The sequence below is a fragment of the Pinus tabuliformis genome, chromosome X, assembly GCF_031772625.1.
Source record: "Pinus tabuliformis cultivar Carrire ecotype Pingquan chromosome X, CPIR1, whole genome shotgun sequence".
Taxonomy (NCBI): Eukaryota; Viridiplantae; Streptophyta; class Pinopsida; order Pinales; family Pinaceae; genus Pinus; species Pinus tabuliformis.
This window is the reverse complement of record NC_142308.1, coordinates 947,726,867-947,745,573: the sequence shown is the minus strand read 5'-3', so window position 1 is coordinate 947,745,573 and position 18,707 is coordinate 947,726,867.

Sequence of the window (18,707 nt, the reverse complement as noted above, 5' to 3'; positions counted from 1 at the left end):
TATTGAAAACTTCACCAAAATAGCATCTCCACTCTTCAAATTACTTACAAAAGACTGTGAATTCAAATGGGATCCTGATTGTCAATCTACATTTGAAACTTTGAAAACAAGAATATCTGAAGCACCCATTTTGAGAGGGCCAAATTGGAAACTTCCTTTCCATATTTCTACAGATGCTTCAGATACAGCTCTAGGAGCTGTGTTGGGTCAAAAGGATTTAGTTCCTTATGCCATTTACTACACTAGTAAAAATTTGACGCCCACTGAGTTAAATTATATTGTGACTGAGAAAGAATTCTTAGCTGTTGTTCATGCAATCAACAAGTTTAGACATTATATAACAGGCTATGAAACTTTTGTCCATACTAATCATTCTGCAATTAGATACCTCATGAACAAACCTGTTACTAATGGCAGAGTTACAAGATGGCTTTTACTTTTACAAGAATTCAATATTATTGTGTTAGATAGACCAGGGAAACAAAATACAGTAGCTGATTTCTTGTCTAGAATCCAAAATACTAACGAAGATTCTCCTGTAGAGGATAAGTTTCCAGATGAATATTTGTTTGCAGTAACTACTAAGACTCCTTGGTATGCAGATATTGCTAACTATTTGGTTACAGGGAAGCTACCTCCACACTTATTTCCTAATGAGAAAAGGAAAATTATTCAGGAGAGTTCAAATTATGCATGGATTTCTAATGAATTGTTTAAGACAGGGCTAGATTGTGTGATCAGAAGATGTGTTCGGGAAGATGAAATACCTGACATCCTCAAGGCATGTCATGATGAACCATGTGGTGGACACTTTGCTGACAAGAGGACGGCCTATAAAATCCTTTCTTTAGGATATTATTGGCCTTCTCTCTTCAAAGATGCAAAACAATATGTCAGAAGGTGTGACAGCTGCCAGAGAGTTGGGAGATCGACTCTTTCAAATGAAATGCCATTACAACCACAGGTACTCACCGAACCCTTTGAAAAATGGGCTTTAGATTTCATTGGACCCATTAATCCACCATCTAGACTAAAGAAATATATATTGGTTTGCACTGATTATGTCACTAAATGGGTAGAAGCCAAGGCATTGCCTTCTGCCACTGAAAATTCAGTTGTTCAATTTCTTTTTGAGGATATTTTTACTCGTTTTGGTGTCCCAAGAGAAATTGTGATAGATCAGGGAAGTCAATTCACATCTAACTTGATGGAGAAGATGATGGAAGAATACAAAATCAAGCACAGAAAATCTACTCCTTACCATCCTCAAGCAAATGGTCAAGTGGAATCTACAAACAAAGTTCTTGAGAGCATCATCACCAAAACTGTTCATCTCCACAGAAGAGATTGGGCAGAAAGACTCCCTGAAGCCTTATGGGCCTACAGAACTACATGGAGGAACACAACAGGACATTCTCCCTATGAACTTGTTTATGGGAAAGAAGTCCTGCTCCCCATTGAGTTTCAAGTCAAGACTTTCAAGATGGCAGTTCAGTTGGGGATGAATCTATCAGAAGCCCAAAAGCACAGAATGGAGCAGCTGAATGAGCTAGATGAGATCAGACAAGATGCAATTTTAAGGACTGATCTAGTTCAACATCAAAGAGCTAAGTGGCATGACAGATATATTAAAGAAAGAAAGTTTCAAGAGGGAGATTGGACTTTACTGTTTGATTCCAAGTTTAAAGACTTCAAAGGGAAGTTTCAGACTCATTGACTTGGGCCATATGAGATTGATAAAGTCTTTAACAATGGAGCAGTAAGAATCAAGACCATTGATGAATTTCAGACTCCTCTTATTGTGAATGGCCACCGATTGAAAATTTATCATAAGCCACTTTCAAAAGAGGAGTTTGTCAAAATGTTCCAAGAGAATTCTGCAATAAGGCTGGTGGAGAAGAATCCTTCTCTCCCACCAACCTAATCTTGTTTCTTTCAGTTTTTGAAAAAAAAAAAAAATGTGTATAAGCCTGAAAACCAATCCCAGATTGGCGGTCTTATGCAGAAAATATAGAGTGAATATCAGGGACACCTAACACTCTATATTTTCCAAAAAAAAAAATCTCCTCTCCTTCTCTTTCCATCTTCACTTCATCTCACTTGTCATTTCACTTCACCTCCATCTCATTTTCATCTCCATTTCACTTCGTTCCACTTCATTTTCACTTCATTCCACTCATTCCATTTCATTTCATTAATAAAAACCCCTTCCAGGACTATTTTCATTCAGTTAGTTCTTTTCTAACTATCTTTGTGCAGACAAGGGGGTGCTGTCTCAGTTTCCGCAGCCAGAAGCAGTTTCCGCAGCCAGAAACGATTTCCGCAGCCAACATCACTTTGTTTTCAAAAATACAATCAACTGTTAGTGCCATAGTCATGAAATGCAGGTGTAATTGAGCTAAAGACATGGGACATCTCCAAGATATCAAAGAAGAGCAACTGGTTAGAAGCCTTGAGCAAAAATTGACAAAGTTTCCAAAGGTATGATCAAAAATCTTTATCTAATAACAATTCAAGTCATAATTACGTATAGTTATTAAACCATAACAAGCTCTCCTATGTGCAATGATTTGATATATTAGCCCACTATCACTCTTATTCCGAGATATCACTCCACACACCTCGCATTCATTTCCCTAACGGTCTCATGATTACTCCGAGTTTGAACTCAAATATGACTGCACTTCTAGTTATTACCCGTACTCTTGAGACGTGACCTATTGTGTTACGGCTCTTCCCAGCTGTAATTTCCACAGCCGTCTGTTGAGACGTGTAAAATCTCATACACAGTCATCCGACTCGAAAGAATCCTGCCGTTACTCCACTCGCTTATCACTCCACTCATACTCCACTTATATCATACTCCTTGCATGCGACCACATTTCATTTTATGAACTCGTTTTATCACTGCTCACCCACTGTTCCTCCCGTAATTCGGGTATTTCCATTCACTGTTCTCTATTTCCAACTGCAGTCACTACAGTTTGCTCTAAACCTCGACTACCGTCATTACAGTTTATCCTAAACCCTGTAACAGAGCTATTTTTTTTTTCCCTTAACCCTCACACACAGAAGAACTCTCAGCGGAATTTAAAACAGAGGATGGGAAAATTACTGAGAGCTGAGCCGGAAGGACCGAAATACTTGGAGGGTTATCCTCAAGTTAAGGAATTGCTGAAGAAAGTCAAATGGCTATGATTTATCCAGAAGTTTAAAGGCTATAACAAGGAGGTGACCAAAGCTTTTGCAAGGTCCTTTAATGGACAAACAGTGGAGGTTGGAGATTTAAAATTCACAGTGACCGAGGCCACAGTAGCAGCTGCCACAGGCCTACCTCAAGAGGGTGAAAGGTGGTTTAAAAATAGAAGTGTGGAAGATCAAATATGGAGAACCATGCTACAAAACCAAGGTATGGATACCACCGTATTCACAAGAGGCATCCCTGTTAATGTATTAAAAGAGGAATGGTCTAGTCTACTGTTAGTCATCCAGAAATTTATTACGTGTGAAGGTCGTTTTGGCTCTATGTATATGTATCATGTCAGACTGATGATGAATTTCATAGACGATCACACTCTTAATTTACCTCATTTTCTGCTATCAAGTTTGAAAAAGATGAGTTTTACAGTTCAAAAACATGTAGGCAATATTGAACCTCATCTTTACCATCATGGGCTCATCAAAATTCTTATTGAGGACCAGTTGAAGAAAACTAAAGATACTTGGGGGCAACTCTTGACAAGAAACTACTTCCAAGAGCCGTCTGAGGCCTCTGGAAGCAATCCACCAAAGATTCCAAGGAAGAGTAGGAGGAAAGAAAAGAACATTACAATCCAAGACTCCCCTACAATAGAAATTCAAGAAACAGTCCAAAAAGAAAAAGAAGATAGAGCTAGAAGTAAGAAACAGAAGAAGGAAAAAGGCAAAAGAATCATCCAAGAAGTCTATCCATCCCCTGAGCAATCCATAGAAGAGGATTATCAACCTCTGTCAGAAAGATTAATAGATCTTCAAGCCGCTGCCATAGCCAAGAAAAAGCAAAAAGGAAAACAGAGTGCACAAGAGAAGAGTACTAGTTCATACTTAAGAAGGAGCACTAGGCTAAAAGGGAAGGGGAATAAAACCAAAGAAAAACAGTCTCACTTTATTGATTTAGATGAAGAGACACTTGAGAAATCTCCAACTCAGCCAAGCATTGAGCCAAGTCCTCCACGTGAGGAAAGCCCTTTTCGGCCGGAAAGAGAGAGCAGTCCTCCTCCACCAGATTTTGAGTTTAGGCCGAGAAAGACACCGGAGATAGATTCTAATCAGCAAGAGGCATACAATTACCTGGAAACCTTAGAACAATCAGCTGCAGGACCAAGTACTTCTCTGCCACCTGATGCACAAGTTCAGTCTTTGAAACAGGAAATATTTGAGTTAGAAGTCCTAAATAGGCATATCATACAAGAAAATGAAGCACTCAAAGAGCAGAGTAAAGTAGACAAGATTGTCCATGATAATACTATGCTCCATTTAGGACTGTGGCAAAAGAAAAACAGAAAACTGAAGAAGAAGTGCAAAAAGTTAAGCAGAGCATTGATTAACCTCAAGTTCAAATGCCTAGTCAGGAAGCCAAGGATGATGTTAGCATCAAGGAAGAAGAAAAGAGGGCTAGATGTCCTTGCAGAAGCATCAGAACATATGGATTAGAGGGAAATAACTCAATTTTGGTTGCATGAGGACATGCAACACCTTCACAGTGGGGGTATGTTGAGCCTCAAACCTGCACCTTCCTATACACCCTCTCAGCCTTCCTTTTCCACTTATTGCATCCACCCAGCTGTTAAATCATTGCATTGTAGTTTAAAAAGAGCTCTTTACATGGTTTTCTGACTATGCTTATGACTGTTGTTCGGTTTAGTTTTTTTGTTCATGCAGCTGCGGAAACTTGTCAGTTTTCGCAGCCAGCACAGGTTTCCGCAGCTATTTTGTTAAAAGTTGTGCTACAGGTGTCCTATGAAGAAATGAGCCACATGGGCAAGCTCCATGTGATGGATACATGGAACGTGTCCCTTCGAAGCAGCCAAATCATCCATGGAAGGTCACGGTCAACGAAGGTCAAAGGCAGAGCCAACTAAAGAGTTCAGTGGTGGCACGTCTCTGTTTTGAGCACGTGAACGTTACGTGGCATAGTCCTCAGCTCACGAAGACATCGGCACACCTGGAGATCACTTCTGTAACCGGAATCTAACAGCTACCACTCCAGAGATTTAATAAGACATGATGACAGTTACGCTAGATCTCGGCTGAAGGGATCTACGTGTCTTTGGCAACACAGTCAATAGCGTAGGAGTTAGTTAGCTAGTTTCAGCATTTTGTCATTATAAATAACGCGTCGATGAATGCTGTAAAAGGAGTTTTTTCCTTGATATGTGAATTCTGAACTGTTGTGTTATCACCCCACTGTTTATATATGTTGCTGTTTTAATATATGAGAAGACTTTTCTGAGTTTATTCGTGTGACTACTTGTTGACCGGCTGAAGTGGCAGAGGGCCCCTGCGCGCTGAAACCTTGTAAAGTTTTCATTTGGTTTTATTATGTTCTTGTATCATTAGCTTGTACATAACCCACTGTTTGATGTTTCTTAACTCATTGTTGTTTATATTTTCACCTCTGTTTTCTTATAACTGTCAACTGATCAGTGCTTTTCTGCAGGTTTTCTTAGGCAGCCCGGGCAAATTTTCATCTTTTTGATAATTATTGACATATGAGATCATCTTGTCCTTCCTGCTAACTTTCATTTTTCTGAAGTTTAATTTCAGCACTGTCTTTTCAAGTTGTGATTTGCTTACTTATTTTTTTTGGTTATTTAGATATCATATTGCTCATCAATTTATGGTTTCTTTCTATAGTGAAGTGACTCTATTAGCAAGAAATCAGAATATTACTAACTGTAGTGTGATTTAGTTATCATATTGCTTAAACTTATTCATGGTTGCTTCCCACAAGGTAGATTGAGCTGAAGGGTAAAGGATCAGAAGAGTTGAAGTAGTGTGATTAGTTTCCTTTCTGCAATTTAATTATCATATTGCTTAAACTTATTCATGGTTGCTTCCCACAAGGTAGATTGAGCTGAAGGGTAAAGGACCAGAAGAGTTAAAGTAGTGTGACTAGTTTCTTTTATGCAATTTCATTTCTTGATAGCATATTGCTTGACTTATTCATGATTACTTCCCACAAGGTAGATTGAACTGAAGGGTAAAGGATCTGAAGTGTTTAAGTAGTGTGAAATAGTTGCTTTGTTTTTGGTTTGCTTTAAGTTCAGTTTTTACTTTCTTTTCATTCAGCAGCAAGGATACTGGGCCATTGTCATTAGTTCACTGTTTGATGCATTTACTTTCTCTTAAGAATTGATTTCAGTTTAGTTGTTTTGAAGCTTTCTTCTTGAGCACTTTCAAGTTTGAGAAAATCACTGTAGAAACCACCATCACCATCCATACTCCATACTTCACTTTCATTTTCGCCATCACACATTAGGGAAAGATAAATCCAAAAACAAACTAAAAAAAACTCAAAAACGACAAAATATTAAGGAAATGGTTATCTAGTACATATAGTACACTTCACTTCGTCAGTTTACGAACCCCGGATTGACATTTTAAATAGCAATTTAGATCACACTAAATTGACCAAACAGAAGGATTAAAGCACGGTTTTAACATTCTGAAGGGTCTTTTGGACCCCAAAAAGGGGAAAATCATTGTTTTCAAAGGATTTTGGATTCCAATAGAGAAAAGGGGTTGTTGTGTGGAAAGGGGTGATTGTTGGGTTGTAAATATCCATTGTGGGTTTTTATTAAACCATTGTTTCTGCTGCCTCATTTTGGTATCAGAGCAGAAGCAAGAGCTATTTGCAGCGAAGATGCCACCGAGGAGAGGAATTGGTCGAGGAATACCAGAACCAAATGAAATTCTATTGGAAGAGGTGTGAAGTTTGCATGCACGAATGGAGACAATGGAGACAACCCAAAGAAGAGCGTCGGATGATGGAGTTGAGAGCTCTTCAGAAGAATCTGCTGCAGATGTGGGAGAAGTAGAGGAAGACAATGAAACTGCCAAAGTCCTCAAGATGCTGGAAAAAGTAGGAAGCAAACCCAAGATGGAGATCCCTATGTATGAAGGGAGTCTGAACGCAGAGGAGCTTATGGATTGGATCAGATCCATAGACCAATACTTTGACTATGAAGAGGTTGAGGAGAATAAGATGGTGAAGTTTGCAATCACAAAATTGAAGGGTCATGCAGCCATTTGGTGGGACAAGGTACAGACATCAAGAATGAGGAAAGGGAAATCCAAGATCAAGCAATGGGAAAAAATGGTAAGTAAACTGAAAGCCAAGTTTTTTCCTAAAGACTATCATTTGAATATTTTTAAGTAATTGCAAAATTTGAAACAGAAAGGAATGTTTGTTAAGGAGTATACGAAAGAATTATATAGATTAAGTATTAGAACAAGGCATGTAGAAGATGATGTGGAAAAGATATCTAGATATATAAATGGGTTAAGGTATGAGATACAAGATGAGATCAGCTTGTTACGTTTGAAAACTGTTGAGGATGCCTATCAAGCAAGTCTGAAGGCACAAGAGAAAATATTGAGGAAACAGAGTCAAAGGAATAGAGGAAAAGGCTCAGCCAGAGGTAGAGTAACTGCCAGATCCAGAGGAACACAGCATTGGTATGAAGCAGGAAGCTCAAGTGGCAGACCACCACAGATGGTTGAATCTAGTAGAGGAATATTTGTGCCTAGAGGAAGAGGGCGAGGAAGAGATGTTAGGTGTTATACCTGTGGAGAATGGGGACACATGTCGTGGGACTATCCTCATAACAAATCAGCAAGCCAGAGGGGTGCAAATGTGGCTGAGGCAAAGCCAGAACCACCTCGACTTGTGGAGAAAGAAGAACCCCCTGAAGAAGGTGAATCACTGCTATTTAGAAGAACTTTGCTTAGAGCAGAAAAGGAGGCTAGAGAACCTGCGCAAAGAAAGAACTTGTTCAGAACCACATGTAAATCAAAGGGTAAGTGTTGTAAGGTCATAATTGACAGTGGGAGTACTGACAATCTTGTGTCCACAGAGATGGTGGATAAGCTTGGGTTAGCAAGGACAACACATCCTGCACCCTACAGAGTGTCTTGGTTACAGAAGGGCCATCAAGTCATTGTGACAGAGCAATGTAATGTTGAACTGCAGATCGGTACATACAAAGACGTAATCCTATGTGACGTAATGCCCATGGACATATGTCATATATTATTGGGGATACCATGGCAATTTGACTGGAAGGCGATTCACGACGGAAGAAGGAACACCTATACCATAGAGAAGCATGGAAACAAGCACACATTATTGCCATTGAAGAATGATGTTGATAAAGGACTGCCTGAAAATAGTATCATGTTGATAAGTGGTAAAGCATTGCTACAGGAGGTAGACAAAAGCGAGGAGTTGCACTTCACTATCATAGGGAGGCCTAAGGTAACCTTAACTTCTACAAATTTAAATGATTTGCCTAAAGAAGTTAAAGCTGTGTTAGATAATTTTATGGATATTATTGTGGATGAATTACTAAATGTATTACCACCAATTAGAAGTGTTAGCCACCATATCGACTTAATACCAGGGGTAAGTCTACCCAATAAAGTTGCATATAGGCTAACTCCTCAGGAAAACGCAGAGGTTGCAAGGCAAGTACAGGAACTAATGGACAAGGGGCTGATCAGAGAGAGTCTGAGCCCGTGTGCTGTGCCAACAGTACTCAGTCCAAAGAAGGGAGGAGAATGGCGCATGTGCACAGATTCCAGAGCTATCAACAAGATAACAATAAGGTACAGTTTTCCTTTGCCCAGAATAGATGATTTAATGGACTATTTAAGTGGATCCAGATAATTTACTACGACAGATTTGAAGAGCGGGTATCATCAGATAAGGATTCGGGAAGGCGATGAATGGAAAACTGCCTTCAAAACAAATAGTGGACTGTATGAGTGGTTAGTGATGCCTTTTGGGCTCACTAATGCACCCAACATGTTCATGAGACTAATGAACGAAGTCTTGAAGGAGCATGCAGCTAAATTTGTCATTGTTTACCTTGATGATATTTTGGTTTATAGCAAAAGTAAAGAGGAGCATTTAGAACATCTTAAGTTGGTCCTGAGAACTCTATAGAAGGAGAAACTACTAATCAATTTGAAGAAATGTAGTTTCATGAAGGAGGAGCTAGTGTACTTGGGATTTTTGGTTTCCAAAGAGGCTTGAAGATGGATCTGGAGAAGGTACAAGCAGTCCGGAATTGACCTACTCCCAGAAGCATATTTGAGGTAAGAAGCTTCCATGGACTTGCTAGTTTTTTACAGAAAGTTTATAAGAGGTTTTAGTCAAGTTTGTGCACCAATCCTTGAGACAATCAAGGAGGTCAATCAGCCATTTTGATGGACAGAAGCAGCGGACAAAAACTTTAATTTGTTGAAGAAGAAGATAATAGAAGAGCCAATTTTAACATTGCCTAATTTTGAGAAAGTCTTTCAAGTAGAAACAGATGCAAGTGGAGTAGCAGTTGGTGTGGTACTAAGTCAAGAGCAAAGGCCAATAGCATATTTCAATGAGAAACTGAATGATGCAAGGAAGAAATATTCTTCTTATGACAAGGAGTTTTATGCTATTGTGCAGGCATTGAAAAAGTGGAGGCATTACTTGCTGCCAAAAGAATTCATTTTATATTCAAACAACCATGCTTTACAATTTATCAATAACCAGCCTAAGTTGAATTAGAAGCATGCCAGATGGGTAGAATTTCTGCAAAGTTTTACTTTTGTAATAAAGAATAAGAGTGGTAAGTCTAATAAACTAGCAGATGCATTGAGCAGGGTAAGTTTTCTTTTGCAAGAGTTTAAAGTGGGTGTTGTAGGATTTGAGGAAATGATAGAAATGTACAAGGATGATGAAGATTTTAGAGATATCTGCACAACAGTTCAGAATCCAATGAGCCATAACAGAAGTCAATGGATGGACTACCGCATTTAAGGAGGCCTATTATTTAAAAGCAACAAGTTATGTATTCCCAAATGTTCCATGAGGGAGAACATAATCAAGGAGAAACATAGTGGAGGGTTATCTGGTCATTTTGGACAAGATAAAACCTTCGCTCAGGTGAATGCTTTTTATTACTGGCCCAAAATGCAAACTGATGTTAAGAAGTTTGTTGAGAAATGCAGGATATGTCAGCATGCCAAAGGGAGGAGTCAAAATATAGGACTGTATCATCCATTGCCCATACCAGATCGACCGTGGGATGCAGTTAGCATGGACTTTGTTCTAGGATTGCCAAAAACTCAGAGAGGAAATGATTCTATTTATGTTGTAGTAGATAGGTTCTCTAAAATGGCACATTTCATAGCATGTAGGAAAACTAGTGATGCAACCCACATAGCTAATTTATTCTTTTCAAAGATTGTGAGATTGCATGGTTTACCTGTAAGCATTGTATCTGACCATGATACCAAGTTCATAGGGCATTTCTGGAGGAAAATTTGGAAGAAACTGGGAACTAACCTCAGTTTTAGTTCAGCATACCATCCTCAGACAGATGGACAAACTGAAGTAGTGAACAGAAGCTTGGGGAATATATTAAGGAGTTTAGTATATCATAATCCCAAATAGTGGGATTTGGCATTAGCTCAAGCTGAGTTCGCTTACAATGATACACCAAATCGAAGCACTGGAATGAGTCCATTTCAGATTGTCTTTGGAATGCATCCGAGAGGTGTGTATGAGCTTAGAGAGTTGGGAAAACAAGAAGCCAAGAGTGCAAGTGCTGAATATTTTTCCGAACAAATGCAATGATTACAAGAAGAAGTCAAGGAAAAATTGCAGGAAAGCAGCAACAAATACAAGCAGAGAGTAGACCTGAAAATAAGAGAGAAAGAGTTTCAAGTGGGAGACTTAGTCATGGTGCATTTGAGGAAAGAGAGATTTCCTGCAAAAACTTACAACAAACTGAAAATGAAAAAGATAAGACCTTGTAAAATCATAACGAAATTTTCAACTAATGAATATGAGATTAAGTTACCAGAAGGGATTGGAATAAACCCCATTTTTAATGTTGCGGACTTATATCCATCCAGAGAGGCATAGACAAAGTTGCAGAAACAAGATACAGGTGATGAAGTTCAAACTGTGAACCAGGAGGAACAGGTACCAAAAGCAGTCAAGAAAGAAGTTGAAGCTATCTTGGATCAAAGAATATCCAAGAAAACTAGAGGGTAGACATATTTCCAGTATCTAGTCAAGTGGAAGGAGCAGCCAGTGGAAGATTCCAGCTGGTTGACAGTAGCAAAACTACAAAAATATGAAGTAAGTTCCGACAGCTTGAAGGACAAATCTTTTCTTCCCCGAGAGTCTAATGCAGGAGCATCGGGACTTAGCCAGCAATATGAAAACTTGTTCACATGTTGTGGCTAAATAGGTTGAAATTCATTGACTGATGGGCCAAAACCGGTTTTTACTGAGAGGGTTGGATCTCTCAACAATTTGTTATAATTCATTATTGTAATAAGTTAGAGACTATCTTAATTTAGATTCAGAGATAGAGTTGTTTGCATAGGTGTGAGGGAGAGCTAAGAAATAGAGGATTTGTTGTTATATCTATTAAGAATAGAAGATTGATGTTAGATATTGTTAGAGAGATATTCGAGTGATAAAAGATAGGAAAATGTAATGAGCAAGAGGATTGGATAGGATTGGGAGTGGAGCGAGAGCATAGAGTGAGTGTTGGAATGCATTTTTGGAGACAGAGGTCTTTTCCCTGTGTAATCTGGCCTAAGGCCAAGACTCTGTATTGTTTATTTGAATTAAAACAGTATTGTGTGCATCATTTCTCAATTGGCCCATGGAGGCCTCGAATGCTTGGTTTTCCCCTAAATTCATACAATATAGATGTTGGCCTATATATTTCATGCTTTTTAAAGGAATTGTTGTCTTAAAGGATTGATTGGTGAGCACATTCCTTCATTCTAGTTCCGCAGGAAAAAGTACCCAAAATACACTAAGTATCGGGATAAAACCATGTTTAAACAGAGATCCGGACTTCAAATTGTTATAGGTGGAAGTTTTGTTGTTATCAGGTCCATAGATCCCCCGAAACACATCACCCTTGTGTATCCCCTTATCGCATCGCCGAAAGCCTATTACAATGGAAACCATGCTAAATACTTAACTAATTTAAGAAAATGGACGTGAAATGTTATGAAATGGAGTGTTGAGTGTTATCGTGTTTGGCGTGTGCTATAAAGTTTCGACCCATCCCTTTGCGATTGTGACTGCTGACATATATGTCACATCGGCATTTCGGAGCGGGATTTGCAAAGAGTTAAGCGTCATTAAAAAATCGCTAATAGCGATAGCGATAGTGCATCAAACTAAGGGATAGCGCTAATAGTTAGGAGTCTTGCCCTACCGATTGCCGATATTGCGATTCGTTCTGAGCCATTGGATCGGTTAGATTTGGATCTACAGTAAAAGCCCATATGACTATGTAAAAGGCGGAAAAGCATTGTTTAAAGCCTTTTCCTAAGGTTTTGGGTCCCAAAAGGATTAAAGCACAGTTTTAACATTCTAAAGGGTCTTTTGGACCCCGAAAAGGGGAAAATCATTGTTTTCAAAGGATTTTGGATTCCGATAGAGAAAAGGGGTTGTTGTGTGGAAAGGGGTGATTGTTGGGTTGTAAAGATCCATTATGGGTTTTTATTAAACCATTGTTTCCGCTGCATCACATTCATTTTGACCATGACTAGAGCAGTGGAAATAAGGCACTTGAGCCTTAATCCCATCAACCAATTATTTATTTCAAAATAAAATTATAAACTTTATTTTCAATATATTCAAAAATACAAAAAAGAAAAAAATCACCATAAACATAAAGAATAAACCATTGGAAATCATTTATTTATCATCTAGAACAAGGTTCACTATGAATATTTTTAATATAGATGTTTTTCTTAGTATTTGTGCCTAAATTCTTGATCTAATGACCTAAGTGGAAAATGAAACTCTTATCTATGTTTTCAAGGTTCGTATAACATTGTTTTGAGGGTTTTAAGGTGTCTACTCAATTCTGAAATTTTATAACAACAATACTCTTTCAAGGATTGGTAAGACCCTAAGATTAGGGCTTCATGAAGAAAGGTTGTTTCTAACCCTACTTAAGTATTGGTTTCATTTCTCAATTTAAGAAAATATCACTAATATTTGGAATTGGTTTAAGCCACCCAAAGTATTAAAACATGTTTTTATCTTCATTAGGGCATTTTCCAGTTTTGACCATAGGGGGATTACCCTATTTTCAATGCACATTTCATTAAAATTGTTATATCTTTTTAATTCTTGCATAACCTTTTTTATTAATGGGCCACAATTTAACTCATAATTATGTGCTCAAGAAAATCACCCAAGGATATTTCATCCTAATGTGTATCCACACTTCCAATTTGCTTGTAAGACACTCCAAAACTAAGATTTTTTTCATTTTTTGTCATTTTGCAGATCTAGAAGTATAGGGCCAGAAAGCATGTCTAAAATCAAGCTATAAAATAATGTGTTAATGAAGGGAAATTCATCTCACTTAATGTCTATATAAAGGTAACCATTTATTGAGGTATTTGAGTGGGATTTCAATTGTTGGTTTGTAATTTTAGCGATACTTATTCATATATAATATTTAGTGCTTGTTTGAATTAACTCCTAACCTTCATCATATGTAGGTGTTTCTAGGCAATGTTTAGTTTTTTCGTGAAGCGTGTGTAGGTTGCGATATCACATGTGGCTTTCTCGGAGTTGGCCTAAAGTAAGAGGAGATCATGCTCAGGTGATAGTGGGCATATCTATTGTGTGCTTTTCCCCTAGCACCTTGTTTGTCACTTTGTCAAGGTTACTAATCTAGGTGGTAATATTTTATGGCATTGTTTTTGAGGATAAGTTAAATCATCTCAACATTACAAGGAAATTAAATTTTGAAGTGTGAATTTTCCCCTTGCATAACTAACATTTTTTGGTGTCGTTGCCAGGGAGAAGCTCAATCAACTTGACATTTAAATGACATTGTTTTAGTGATTTTTTGCACCTTGGTGGCATTATTTGTTATTAACAACTTGGAAAATATCATTTGGAAATTCCACAAAATAAAAATACAAAAAAAAGTTACACTACAAGAGCTAATTCCCCTAAAGAAAGAAGTAAGGTATATTAGCAAGTTAGCAACTCCACATCTTTGATATTTGTATAAATGGTGAACAATTCTTTGATCTTAATAAATCATTGTCCTAGATGTTTAAGGTATGGGCTCTAACAAGAAAGGATTTTATGGTTATGCATTTTTTCTTATTGATATATCATTTGCTTCAAGATATGCATGTCAGCTCTCTTTTGATGTATTTTCCCATGTTCCATAGTTTGATGGAAATATTTGGTTAGCTCCAAGTTACATGGATTTTTTTATGAATTATGTGGTCGATATTAGCATTTTCTATGAAGATATATTGATGAAATTATTTTCATTCTCAATACGATAGAAAGATGTATGGTATTGATACTTGATTTTCAAGTCAATGAGAACAAATCATTCCCATACTTAATGAAGAAGTAAAAAAAAAATAGATATACAGTTACAAGAAAATTGAATATTTGTGTTTTTCTTGATGTACTGAGTAGGATAGAGAAAAAAATCAATGATATAATCATTAGGTGAATTTTGAGGTAAAAAAATGGGTCTCAAAACAAAAATGCACTAACAAAATCAACTTTAAAAGAACCAATAAGATTCAAAATGATGATGTCATTCCCAAGGGTATATATTGTTGGGGGGAAAAGAAGATTTTTTTTTTAGCATATTTCCTTATAGCATTACTCCAATGTCAAGTGTAGGAACTAGTTGGATGCAAAATTTAATTTTGGATCCAATGAATACCCACTTTTCATACTTTTGAGTGGATCCAAACTGGAAAAAAAAAAAAAAAAATTAAAAAATAAATAAATAAAATAAATAAAAAATTGAAAATACATGAAAATTTGCATTTCTTAAATTCCATGTCTAACGGGTGCATGCACTTAACATTTTAGTAAACCTATAAGGAGATAAGCCAAAAGTACAACAAGAAAAAATAATTTTATTTATTTTCCTTCAAAAATACATAACTTTTAATTGATCATTTTAATATTTTCCTTAAGAGGTCCATTTTAGACCTCAAAATGCCCCTGGTGGTTGGAATATGGTGTGTACACATCAAATGATTTTTCTTACAAAATATAAGAAATAAAACAAACATACTTCATCTTGTATTACTATATTAAAAGTAAGTATGGTGAATCTTCTACTCTAAAGCTTGAAGATAACCTCCCTGAAAAGGCTCATCCCTCTCCACCCTCCCATGATATATCATTGCATAATACTTCAGATTCAAAGAATGATCAAGAAAGGATGCTCCATGATGAAGATGGTAAGGAAACATATGAAGATTTTGTTGAAGAAGGGACTCAAGAAGCAATTTTCAAGGATGATAAGACCATTGATGATCATATAAGGGAGAAAACAATGATGAATAAAGTTCTCATGCTTTCATTGGAAATGAAGAGACTTAAACAATAGGTAAAAAGAAGTTTGGTGACGAGAACATATACGTATCCAACTCTTATCTTTCACATGAAAGCAAGGGTTTGATATTCTACACTCCCTCCCAACCATCTGAGTGAAAAAAAATGGTGTCAAGCCTCAAGGACCCAATCAAGCATTAAAGTGAAGAAATCAAGCATTAAGTCATCAAAACAAGTAAGATAAAGCCCAAGCCATGGAGTTGCCTTTAGGGGAATTTTGAGGTCAACATGGACCTACAAAAAATATCCTAACAAAATCAATATTTAAAGAACCAATAAGATTCAAGATGATGATGTCATCCCCAAAGGTAAATATTTTTGGAGGGAAAAGAAGCAAAATACTTTTTCTAATTGTATTTTAAGCTTATCTCCTTATACATTTACTCAAATTTCAAGCATAAGGACACATCGGATATGGAATTTAATACCACATCCAAATAGTACCCACTCTGCATACTTTTGAGTAAACCCACACTGAAAAAAAATACTAAAAAACATGTAAAAATGCATTGCTTTGATGTATTTTCAACATTTTTCATTGCGGGTTTACTCAAAAGTCTGCAAAGTGGGTACTTGTTAGATGCAAAATGAGTGCCTACATTTGATATTTGAGTAAATCTATAAAGAGATAATCCAAGAATACAATAAAGAAAAGCAATTTTTGCTTTCTTTTCCTTTAGAAATTCATGTGTTATTTTATTATTTCAACTATGATTTTTTTATTTTCCTTAGGAGGCCCATTTTAGAGCTCAAAATTCTCCTTATGCCTGTTGAAAATTGGCAACAAGAAATTGCTAAAAATAGAAGTGTTAAAAATAGCAGTTTGGGCATCAGTGCTGGATTGGGCAACAGAGAATGAAAAATGTAAGTGCTAAAAATATAAGTTCTATTTTTAGCAGTTCTGGTTGGACTCCTATTTTTAGGCAGTCCCTGGTCTAAAATAGGAAGTAAAATTCAAATTTGGTCTTACCAGCAGTTTGAATATTAATTAATTAATTCAGTTTGCATTAATTAGTTAAGGAAAATCAAACTTAAAGTCTTTGTGAGAACATGCAATAATTTCTCCACTGATTGGGGAATGTGTCCTTGATTTGCTCCATTGATTGAGGAATTAAGGATGAGTTCTATATTGAGAGGATTAGTTGACTTAGTTTAACTTAGTCAAGTCCAGTTAGATTAATTTAACAAGTTGTTAAATTAATGAGATTCAGTTTGTTGATGCTTGCATGCATGCGACAACTGGTATTTTCAGATAACTGAGTATTCACTCATGAATAACTCATGCATGTCAGTTGTGAGAAAGACCCAGTTGAGATCAGAGGAGGGACAATGTATTATTAGTTGGATGGTTTTTTTTTCTATAAAGGAAACTCATCCAAGCAGAAGGAATAAGGTTCCTTGAGGATTGTGCAGTTCTGACAGTGTGTTAGAGCAGGGTGTGAGATCAGTGTGAATGATCAGTGTTACACTTGGTAACAGGAGGATCACCCAGGAGAAACTGTGCAAGGAAATAGGAGGCTTGGAGGGCAGAGGAGAAGGCTTAGGAGAAGTCTTGATTGCCTGTGAGCATCCAGGAGGATTGCACTAAGAGCTGGCTAGCTGTGAGAGCTAAGGCTTTGTGTAATCCTGGTGTATTTCCACCTTCAACATCATCAGAGTACAGAGAGAGCAGGATAGCTTTTGAGCTGATTCTTTTTGTATGTTGTTGAGGATTTCCACTTGATTGATAATACAGAGATGGGGTTTTAGGCTGGTGCTTTTCCCGGATAAATTCTTCTGTGTTATGTGTGATTGATTCCTTCTTATCAATTATATGTGTTCATGCTTTATGTTGCTCATGGTTGATTAGCTTCCGCAAAGTTTATTGTGGATGTAAATCTAGTATTATGCTTTAGTACATTGCATATATCAGTTTGATCTGCAGGTGAAATTTCTACATGATATCAGTGAGCTAGCTGATTTGTAGAGAAAATTTTACAATGCCAAATTCAAGGGGACATTGGGGGTCAAAAGGTTAATCTAAGTGAATGTTGAGCCAGATGAGGGGAACATTAGACCTCCTCCTAACTTGGAAAGCATCTAAAATTATTTTCAAACATTTCAAGCCATTTTCAAGCAAAATGTTGCACGCTCAAATCAAATCATCCATCCTTCTATCTTTGACATCACTTTTATTTTGGAGGGTTTTGTGACCCACTTTTTGACTTTGAAAGTCCTTCCCATGCTTCAGGGAAATGCCTTGAGGGCCTTCATTTGAAACATACTTTGAAGGTTAATAAGCATTATTTGAGGCTTTATTGCAGTTGTTTTGAAGGTGCCACCTCCTTTGGAGGATTTTATCATCTATCTTTTGGGAGTTTCAAGCAATGTAAAGCTAATTTTTGTAATGACTTCATCTCCAATCTTTTTGTGGATGACAAGTCAATCTTTCTTGAAGTTTCTTAACTATTCCTAGGTGGGGAAGGAGGAGATATGGTGTGAGTCTCTTCAATAAATATGCCATAATGTAATTATTTTCATGAAGATCTAGTGTCAACTATTGGGGTCTCCTTTCTTGATTCTCAAAGGCATTATTGTGATAGTTCAAGACTACTACAACACTAGAAGATTGATACATCAATGGGAAACTTCGTCACTTAGAAGGAGACGTCAAGGGTTTGTTCTCTCACTCACTTCTTTGTTTATTTGAGGTAAGTATTGAACCTCCTTGTTAGGCCATACCTTGTAGCATTCCTTAACAAGAATTTTGATTTCTTTTTCATAGTTGATCTTCTGGTTGAAGGTTTTCCCCTTTGGAGGGATTCCTTCTTGTAGGGATATGGATTCATACCTTGCCTTAAATAGAAAAGAGGCCAATTTAACTTTTAGGATTCTAGCCTCTTGCCCTAATCCACAATCATTAGATAAAATAAATTTAAGAGGGGAATTCATCTTGACCCCAATTATTTTACTGTATATAAGGGATTTGAGCCCTAATTGGAACAACTAGTCGTTTATTTCAAAATTCAAATTCATGTCTTTTATT